The sequence below is a fragment of the Hyperoodon ampullatus genome (assembly GCF_949752795.1).
Source record: "Hyperoodon ampullatus genome assembly, chromosome: X".
NCBI lineage: Eukaryota > Metazoa > Chordata > Mammalia > Artiodactyla > Ziphiidae > Hyperoodon > Hyperoodon ampullatus.
In genome coordinates, this window is record NC_136913.1 from 72,769,121 (window position 1) to 72,780,712 (window position 11,592).

Here is an 11,592-nt window from a genome sequence, read left to right on the forward strand (position 1 = left end):
CTGAACTTTTCACTATATACAAAATTTAACCCATAACGGATCATAGACCTAAATTTATGAAACTATAAAACTACAGTTTATAGTTTATAAAAAAACTGTAAAACTATAAAAACTCATAGAAGAATACATAGGAAAACATTTTCATACCCTTGGGTAAGGAGAGACTTCTTAATTATGATATCAAAAGCAAAATTTGTAAAAGAAATCCTCACTAAATTGGATTTCACCAAAATTAAATCCACTAAGTTGGGTTTCACCAAAATTAAAAACTTTTCTCTGCTAAGTACACCATAAATAGAATGAGAAGACAAGCCACAGTCTGGCAGACAATATTTGCAAAGTGTGTATCTGATAAAAGACTCGTATCCAGAATACATTTTAAAAACTTCCAAACCTCAACAATAAGAAAACAAACAACCAAATTACTAAAGATGGACAAAAGATTTTAACAAACATTTCACCAAAGAAGATAAATGGATGACAAATAAGCATGTGAAATATGCTCAGCATCATGAGTCATCAGGGCAATTTAAATTAAAACCATGAGATATCATTAAATACTTATTAGATTAGAAATAAATAGTAATAAAAACCTGACACTAGCAAGTGCTGACAAGGATGAGAAGCAATTGGAACACTCTATCATTGCTGGTGGAAGTACAAAGTGGGTGCAGCCACTTTGAAAAAGAGTTTGGCAGTCTCTTACAAAGTTAAGTATAGACTTAATATGAGACTCATCAATCACACTTCCAGATACTTAGCCTAGAGAAGTTAAAACGTATGTTTACACAAAAGCCTACATGCAAATATTTATTACAGCTTTATTCATAATTGCTCCAAACTGGAAACAGGCCAGAGGCACTTCAACTGTTGGACATCCATGCAATGGAACACTACTCAGCAGTAAAAAGGAATGGATTTCATATGTGTAAAAACATGGACGAATCTTAAGTGCACTTTACTAAGTTAAAGAATGCAGACCCAAAAGGATACATATTATATTATTCCATTTATGAGTTTATGGAAAAGGTAAATCTATAGGACAATGGATACCAGGGGTTAGTGCTGAGAAGAGGGTCTGAATACAAAGCGGGTAGCATGAGGGAATTCTTTGGAGTATTGGAATTGTTCTTTATTCTATCAGTGGTGGTGATTTCAAGGATTCATGCATGCATTAAAATTCATAGAACAGTACACTAATAGAAAATTTAATTTCACTGTATGTCAACTAAAAATAATAGTAATGAACAATTTAAAAAAAATCCAGATAACCGTTAGCACTGGGATTATGACTTACTGTTGGGCAGGTCAGGCAAACGTGGCCCAAAGGAAGCCTTCAGTCTCCTTGGTGAGTACTTTCTTGAAGGAGAGGGTTAGTATTAACTGTAAGGCCATGAATTACTAACAGGTTATATCCAAAGAAAACAGTTATCTATTATCAAGTAGGCATTCCTTACTCTGATGATAGGAAGAAGTCATCGGGAGGGCATTGCCCCTGGTCTTCTGTCCTCTCAGACCTTTTTTCAAAACCCACTAAAGGTGCATTTGTGTAGCTATATAAAAAGGTTGATATTTGTCAGTGTCATTCTTTGGGAGAAATTAATTACTTGTGAGTAGAGTAACCATGACTACCTTTCTATTTTCTTCTTCTCCCTCCTCCCTTTTAAAAGCAAAACAAAAATATTAAAATTGTCATATGCTTCTGTATAGGTAATTCTGCAACAGATTAGAAATGACTATAAATATATGCACGAGTCAGAGGTGTTACAGTTCATTCATGGTGTACCCTGCTAATTTTTATGATTTAAACAATAAAAAGTATGGAAATTAGTCACTTTCATTTTCTGGCAATGTGAAATGAAGCAGATTGTTTAGGATCTAGAATAAACAGGTTTATTTTATTATAAATCAAAGTCAAATGGACATTCCAAGTGGGCTAACAACTTTCTTTTTAAGCATGGCGTTTGCAACATCAAAATCTTCTATCTGCTTTATTTTTAGTTAAATTAGATAAAATTGAAGTGATTCCCTTAGAAAGGACATTTTTCTAAAGGAGCTATTTTCTCTAAAAGTCTAGATAGTAAATAATTTAGGATTTACAGGCCTTAGAGTCTCTTACTCAACTACTCAACTTTCCTTGCACTACAAAAGCAGCCATAGATGGGGCTTCTCTGGTGGCACAGTGGTTGAGAGCCCACCTGCCGATGCAGGGGACAAGGGTTCATGCCCCGGTCTGGGAGGATCCCACATGCCGTGGAATGGCTAGGCCCATGAGCCATGGCCGCTGAGCCTGCGCGTCCGCAGCAGGAGATGCCACAGCAGTGGGAGCCCCGCGTACCACCAAAAAAAAAAAAAAAAAAAAAAAAGCAGCCATACATAACATGCAAAGAAATGAAAGTGGCTGTGTTAAAATAAGATTTTATTTACAAAAAAATGTGTCAGCCATAGCTTGCCAACCCCTGCAATATAGGGGATGATAAGTTTTCTTTGATGTTGCTGCAATGGATAGAAAGGCTGAACAATGAAAATGGGTCTTTTCTCACACTGCTAAGAAAAATTAACTCCAAACGGGTCAAAGACTTAACATTAGACCTGATGTCATAAAACTCCTGGAAGAAAATGTAAAGAAGAAGCTCCTCGACATTGGTCCTGGCAATGATTTCTTGGATATGACACCAAAAGCAGAAACAACAAAAGCAAAAATGAACCAGTGGGACTGCATCAAACTTAAAAGTGTCTGCACAGCAAAAGAAGCAGTCAATAAAATAAAAAAGCAACCTACAGAATGGGAGAAAAATTTTGCAAACTGTATATCAAATAAGAGGTTAATATTCAAAAAAGAACTCACACCACTCAATAACAACTACAACAAACAGTCCAATTAAAAATGGGCAGAGAACTAAATAGACATTTTTCCAAATATGACATCCAAATGGCCAATAGATACATGAAAAGATTCTCAACATCACTAATCATCAGCGTAATGCAAATCAAAACCACAATGAGATATCAACCCATACTTGTTAGAATGGCCATCATCAAAAAGACAAGGAAGAGACTTCCCTGGTGGTCCAGTGGGTAGGGCTCTGTGCTTCCACTTGCAGGTTCGATCCCTGGTCGGGGAGCTGCAAGCTGTGCAGCATGGCCAAAGAAACAAAAAAGAAAAAAGAAAAGAAAAATGGAGGGTCCTCAAAATTTTAAAAATTCATCTACCATATGATCCAGCAATTCCACTTCTGAGCAAAGATCAACCCAAATATCCAAGAATGCCTTGCTCTATTCGTAATATGGACAATTATGCAGCCATTAATATTATATCATAGAAACTCATTTAATTTCATGGATAATGTTCATAAAATAATAAATTAACAAGTGGAAAAGTAGGTTGTGTAAGATGTGATTTCATTTTGGTAAAGAAAAAAAATATGCATATATAGAAAAAAGACTAGAAGGACACAACAAAATGCCTTATTGAAATAATGTATTTATAAGAATTTTTATTTGCTTTGTGTGTTACTGTTTTCCATATTTCCTACAATGAATATATGTTTATTTTGTAATATGAAATATTATTTTAAAGCAACATTTATTTTTCTTTCCCAATTCTAGCAGTAATTCATGTCTACTGTAAAATATTTGGAAAACCTAGCATGTTATAAAAAAGAAATAAAGCCTCTGCAATACGACCACCAGCAAGAGACTGTTTTGCACATTGTATATTAGGATGGTTTCATCCACAGGTAATAGAAAACTTGACTCAATGTGGCATAAACAATAAGGATATTTATTATCTTAATAAGGATCCCAGAGGTAGGAAGAGATTCAGAGATGGTTGATTCAGCAGCTCACTGATATCATTATGTTGTTAATTCTGGAGGTGGGGGTGTCTCTTGAACCTGTTCTCCACAGTATCCTACAGCAATTTCCTTTTATGTTTATATGATACTTGCCAGTAGCAACCAGGGTTATAGGCTTCCGCATTCACATCCAGCAGCAGAAATAATCTCTCTCTCACACAATCTAGAAGAACAAGTTGATTGGAAGCCCTTCAGTGGAACTGGACCAACTTGGGTCATATGCTCACTCCTCGATCTACTAGACTTACCTCTGGAAAAATAGGTAAGGTCTGTTTTCCCTGAGGCATATGAACTGAAATGAGAAAGAATGGATACCTAAACAAGATTGAGATTATTTAGAAAAGAGGAAGGGGAGAATGGTTATTAGAGAATCAACAATGTTTATTACATATATATTACTTTTATAAAAATACATCACTTATGTATGTCTTAACATCTTTGTACATCTCACAGATCCTATAATCCTATAATCTTTTGCAAAAATAAAAAGTAGTACTTGATAAATGTTTGATAATTTCTTGAAGACAAGTCTTTTATTCTACTTATGTATCTCCCTTGTCACCTAGCAGACTACTGGGAGCTAGAATAATAAAATCTTAGGGTTGGAAAGTAACCTAACTATCATGTTATTCTATGCTACTATGTTCAAGAGATTCTCAAAAGTCTGCAGCAAATATCATTTTTTTTATGTGGACCATTTTTAAAAAGTCTTTATTGAATTTGTTACAATATTGCTTCCATTATTTTATGCTTTTTTCTGGTTTTTTGGCCCTGAGGCATGTGGGATCTTAGCTCCCCAACCAGGGATTGAACCCCCACCCCCTTCATTGGAAGGCAAAGTCTTAACCACTGGACCGCCAGGAAGTCCCTGCAGCAAATATCACTGAATGACTTCTTGGTTGGTTATTTCATGTATTTATTATCTCCTTAATTGAGAAGCTAGTGACTAGCTTTCCAGATGTTCCCACATGATACGGCTGCATCTCCTTCCCAAACTCCCTCCCTCCTTTCTTTCTTCCTCTCTATTTTAACATTTACTTATTAAACTGTAAGAAAAATGCACATTTGGTTAGAAAATTCAAATGATACAGCAGGGTATAAAGTAAAAACTGAAATCCTCCTGATCTTCCCCCACTCACCCCCCATAGGTAAATAATGTTAGCAGTTTTGTGTGTATTGTGTGTATTCTCCTAGAAATTTAGATAGATAGATAAATAGATAGATAAATAGATAGATAGATAATGTATGTATACATATATATTTATATACATAGACACATATACAAATATTCTGAAATGTGCTTTCTCCTCCAAATAATTTATCATGGGCAATTTTTACATAAATATCATATTGAAAAGTCTCACTCATAAAAAGCTGCATAATATTACAGTGTATGGAGGCATTATAAATCAATCTCCATACTTGTGAACATTTAGGACCCATGTGCTTTTTCTGTATTTCAAGCAATATTGTAACATATTCCGAGTTATGGTCAAATTTTCAAACTCTTTTATTATACTAAATCTATAATGAACAAAATTTTATGCCTGAAAATCCTTGAAAACTGAAGAAAATGAATCTGAGGGATGCTTATCAATAAAAACTATTAAGCCTAAAAATACTGATTGTATACTAAGTTACATAAACAAGATTTTGTTTAAAAACCAAAATATTAAATAATAAAAGCAGAACTATTTAGTTGGGTAGGATCATTTGAAACAGATATTACTGAGCAGAAAATGACCCAGTTACTAAAGGCAAAAACTGCACAATCAAAAATTGCAACTATACAAAGTATTCAAATTTAATAGAAGCAATAAACAGTGTGCAGTTGGATAATAAAAGCTAGGATAAATAATTATAGCAGTGTAATATAAATGTGGTAGGGGAAGAGATAAGAATACTGAGAAAAAAATCACCAACACTCCCAAGGAGAATAGATTGACCATGTTCTTGAACTTTTATAGCAAGAGGTGATACTCATTAAATGATAATGTTCCCAGCATTGTCCCAATGTAAGTGTAATATTAGGTACCATCACACTACAAAGATATATTCTGTCATAAAAGCTACTTTTCAAAAGCGATCATCACTACACATAAGTATATACCATAGATAACAGGAGATTGACTTGATCTAGATTGACAGGGAATTCCTTGAGTGTAGCAATGGTGTCTAATTACATTCCTATCATCAGGAATATGGCTGGAATTGGGTTCTTTTTCCTATAGACGAATGTGCTTCACCAAGAGCATATAGACTCACAAGATATAGGTAAATCTAAAGCAATCTTAAATGTCTGCCTCCTTTTTGGTCTAGACCTAATGGAGGAAGAAAGCGAGAATCCATAGCTGAGCTAATGATTATAGCCCTCACCGCTACAGGTGGATATGGGATATACCCTGTGGCAAAGAATGGTGTAGTCTTCCTGATAGCCTGAGAGTTTCCAAGGTAATTGAAACCTTTCATATATAGTTGGAGGAGGAATAGAACCTTCACTAGTGATACAGTAGTAGCCCCACTAGATTCATGATCATGATTGCTTTAGGCTGATCTACAGAGACAAACACTGGATCCTCACCTTTACAGGGTCACTGAGTGAAATGCTGATTTTCATGGATTTTTAATGAGGGTGGCCAGACAATTAGAGACTTGGCTGCCATAATAAAATTAGCCTACCAACATTTTAAATCACATAGCCAGAAGCCAAGTGCAAACTTCTATTTCAAATTTAGCATCGATATTTAAATTCCAATTTCTTTATTACAAGCATGTTGCCTTAGTAAGATTTATTATTTAAGGACTATAGCTTCAATTCATATATGGAAGTATCTGATGATCAAATAAAGAAAATTACATCATGAAGTAACATTTACTTCAGGAGGTGCAGAGTCCATGAAGGAATTTGTCTCAGGAATATCTTATTAAGACATAGTTTGAGAATGTTTATTACTTGTCTCATATCAAACCCTGAAACATAAGAGGGAGACTGGTAGAGACTCAATTTCCTTATCTAACTCCACTCTTAAAGGAAGTATTTAATTTGTGTCTCACAGGTCCAATGGTTAGAGATAAGGCCAAGGGGAAAGGGAAGGAAATTAACATTATTTTAAGAACCTACTCTGTGTTGAATTAGACGAGTTTTTAACCAGAAAAATATATCTCCTTGCTTTTGAATCCCTATGAATCCTTGTCTGATGATCCTGCATGAATTCTTGTAATAAGCTTAATTGGTCTCTCTACTTGTAAATTCATGTCTCCCACACCATCACTCTCCCCAACTATCCATTGTATCAGCACCATCTTTCTTTAGCTAGGCATCTGTTCAAAGCTCTTTAGAATCTCATCATTCTTCTGCAAAATCAAGTCTGAACTCCTTAGCTTTACTTTCAAATACCTGGTACTTTGCAATCAATCTTGATGTTTACTCACATATTCTCTCCCTGCTTCCAACTCCTCCCCACCCACCCACTGAACCTTCCAGCCCATGGATGCCTTATTATGGATGGCTATTGAATGTTATAAAGAAATCTCAACACTTATTTCTAACATAGGATAGTAATTAACTATCTCTTTTAAAGAGGTTATTTGCTGAATCAAACATATAGTGTTATTTTATTACATATTTTATAATAACATTGACATTTCATGTTTTATACTTTCAAGGAAAAAATCTCCATTCTCCTTTCCAGTCCCATGGCCTTAATATCATCTAACTGCTGATAGCCCTCAGCTTTACATCAACAGCCTACTTCTCATATTTCCACTGCTTACTTGGCATCTCCACTTGGATATAATAGACATTTAAAACTGAACATAACCAAAACAAAACTTTTATTTCCCTATGAAAAACCCCATACCAGTCTCCTTCACCTCAGTAAATACTACTACCTCCCTTACAGTTGCTTGGGAAATAATCTTTTCAGTCATTCATAATTTCACTCTTTCCTTCATAGTCTGCATATAATCCATCAGCAAGTCCTTTCAGAAATTTATTAAAATATATCTTGAATTCATTCACTTCTCTCTCTCTCCAACTGTATTATCCCTGTCCAAGTCACTATTATTTCTCCTCTGGACTACCACAAAAATCTCCTAGCTTGTCTCCCCGTGTGTTATAAGCTGAATTGTGTCATTCCTACCCCAGATCCGTATGTTGAAATCCTAACATCCAGTACCTCAGAATGTGACTGTATTTGGAGGCAGAGTCTTTAAAGAGGAGATTAAGTTAAAATGAGGTGATTAGGGTGAACCCTAATCCAATATGACCAGTATCCTTATAAGAATAGATCAGGGACTTCCCTGGTGATACAGTGGTTAAGACTCCACACTTCCACTGCAGGGGGCATGGTTTCTAGCCCTGGTCCGGGAAGATCCCACATGCCGCAGAGCAACTAAGCCCGTGCACCACAACTACTGAGCCTGCGCTCTAGAGCCCACGAGCCACAACTACTGAGCCCGCATGCCACAACTACTGAACGTGCGTGCTGCAACTATTGAAACCCACGTGCCTAGAGCTCATGCTCCACAACAAGAGAAGACATCACAATAAGAAGCCCGTGCGCTGCAATGAAGAGTAGCCCCCGCTCGTCACAACTAGAGAAAGCCCGCAAACAGCAACAAAGACCCAACACAGCCATAAAAAGAAAAAAGGAAAAAAAAAAAGAATAGATCAGGACACAGACATACACAGAGGGAAGATCATGCGAAGACACAGGGAAAAGATAACCCATCTACAAGCCAAGGAAAGAAGCCTCAAAAGAAACCATCTCAGCTAGCACCTTGATCTCAGACTGTAAGCCTTCAGAATTATGAGAAAATAAATTTCTTTTGTTCAAACCACCTCAGTCTGTAGTACTTTGTTATAGCAGACCTAGCAAACTAACACATTTTATATTGGTTTTCTGTTGCTGCATAACAAATTACCACAACTTTGGCAGCTTAAAACAACACCCATTTATTAGCTCACAGTTCTGTAGGTCAGAGGTCTGGCATGACATGACTGTGTTCTGTGCTCAGAGTATCAAAAAGGCTGAAATTCACATGTCAGCTGGACTGAGTTCTATTCTGGAGGCTCTGAAGAAAAATACGCTTCTGAGTTGATTCTTGTTTTTGGCAGAATTCAATAAGACTGAGGTCCCCATTTCCTTGCTGACTGTCGGCCAGGAACTGCTGTCAGGTCCTTGAGGCTACCTGCATTTCTTGCCATGTGGCTCCTTTATCTTCAGACTAGCAATGCTACCAATCAGAGAAGACTCTGCTTTTAAAGGGCTCACCTGATGACATCATAGCCACTCAAATAATCTCTGTATTTTAAGGTCAGCTGATTTGGGACCTTCATACATCTGCAAAACACTTTCACAACATTACTTAGATTACAGTTTGAATAACTGAAAGAAGGTACATCTTCCTCAGAGCCCACAGTCTTGGGGGGCCATATTATTAGAATTTTGCCTAGCACACCCTGCTTTTTCTCTTGTCCTCATATGATCCATTCAGCACATGATTCCTCTAATATAGCTTTTAAAAACGTAAAACAGATATAACTCCCTTGCTTGATACACTCCAATAGCTTCCTATTGCCCTGGGAATAAAATTGACCCCTTAACTATAGACTGGACATAGCTTTTTCTACTACTGTATCAACTCAGATAGAGTGCTTTGATCTGCAGCTGTGACAATAGCTTAACATTGAGACTGATGCTTTTTTAGAATCTTCCACTGTCACACTCTGATCCCAGAGATTGTATCACATTTTCATTTATAATTTCTATATTAGTGACTCCTAAATGTATTTCTACAGCCCCAACCTCTTCTCTGATTTCTAGTCTCATCTATTCAACTTCCAGCTTGACATGTCTGTCTAGATGTCTGATAGGAATCTCAAATTAAAAACATTCAAAACAGAACATTTTTTTGTCTCCCTCCTTCCTCAATAAAAGAACCTATACTTCCCCATCTCTAAATGCTTCTATCTTCAATAAAATTGCTCAGGGTACAAACTTCAGCCTTTCTTGATTCCTCTTTCCTTCACAGTCCATATATAATCCATCATCAAGTCTAATCAGTGATATATACAAAATATATACTGAATACATCTACTTCCCTTTATCTCCACTTCCACTCCCCTGGTCCAAGTCACCATCTTCTCTTGTCTAGATTAGTGCACTATTACTTTAACTGGTTGCCCTGCTTCCACTCTTGCCCACTAAAACCAACTCTCTGCATAAGAGACAAATCCTAATTTTTTTTAAAAAAGTTAAATTAGATCATTCATCTTCACTATAAATTATCCAGTGGCTTTCCATTGTACTGATAAAAAAATCCAAACTGCTGACTATGGCTCCCCAAACCCTAAGTGGTCTGTCCCTCTACTTACTTCTCTAATGACCTAGCCACATTGGCCAAACCTGTTTTCATCTCAGGATTTTTGCCTTTGCTGTTCTTTCAGCCTAGGTCTTCTCATGCCTGCCTCCTTCTCATCACTAGGTCTCAGCTCAAGTGTCCCCTTGATCTCCATATGTAAAATACCCGCCCAAACCTACCCCCATTCTTATGCTCTCTATCACATTGCTCTGTTTCATTTCCTCAGTATTACTTACGTCTATCTGAAATGGTCTTATTTACCTATTTAGTGTCTTTCTCTTCCCACTAAGCTTATAAGTTCCATTAGAAGAAGAATACTGGCTGTCTGGTTCACTGCAGTATCCCCAGCACCTGGAATAGTGCATGACATGGAGTAGTCACTCAACAAATACTTATTGACTGAACAAACACATGAATGATCATCTGGATTTAAATGTACTCCCTCACGTTACTGAAACTTGTTTTTTTGGACAGTGTTCTTCCCTAAAGGCAGCTAGTCATTTTGCCATGACTCTTTCTCTACTCTTCACTTTGGGCCAGTCTCAGCTCCCATCAGTCTTAACATCTTCCCTCCTTACCACTGAGAACTCCTAAAAGGCTTAGTGATCAGGGCTGAGACTTTTTATTGGCTTTTAACATTATGTAAGTTTTGTGTGTACAATATTATACTTTGACATCTGTATACACTACAGCGTGCTCACCACCAAAGGTTTAGTTTCCATTTGTCACCATACAGCTGATCCCCTTTATTCATTTTGGCTCTACCCCCTTCTCCTCTGGTAACCACTACTCTGTTCTCTGAATCTGTCTGTTTGTATTTGTTTAGTTTAATTTGTTCATTTATTTTGTTTTGTTTTTATATCTAAAGAAGGCATACAGATGGTCAACAAGCACATTAAAAGATGTTAAACATGACTAATCATTAGGGAAACGTAAATCAAAACCACAGTGAGATATCACCTCACGCTTGTTAGAATGGCTATCATCAAAAAAGTCAAGAGATAACAAGGGTTGAAGAAGATGTGGAGAAAAGGGAACCCTCATACACTGTTGGTGAGAATGTAAGTTGGTGCAGCCACTATAGAAAACAGTATGGCGATTACCCCCAAAAAAATTCAGAATAGAACTACCATATGATCCAACTATTCCACTTCTGGGTATTAATCTGAAGAATACAAAAACACTAATTTGAAAAGGTATATGCACCCTTATGATCATTGCAGCATTATTTACAATAGCCAAGATATGAGAATTTTAATAGTTTTTTTTATGGGCTTTGGTAAATGTCTACAATTAACTCCAATCTATAATGCACTTTTGGGCTTCTCTGGTGGCACAGTGGTTGGGAATCTGCCTGCCAATGCAGGGG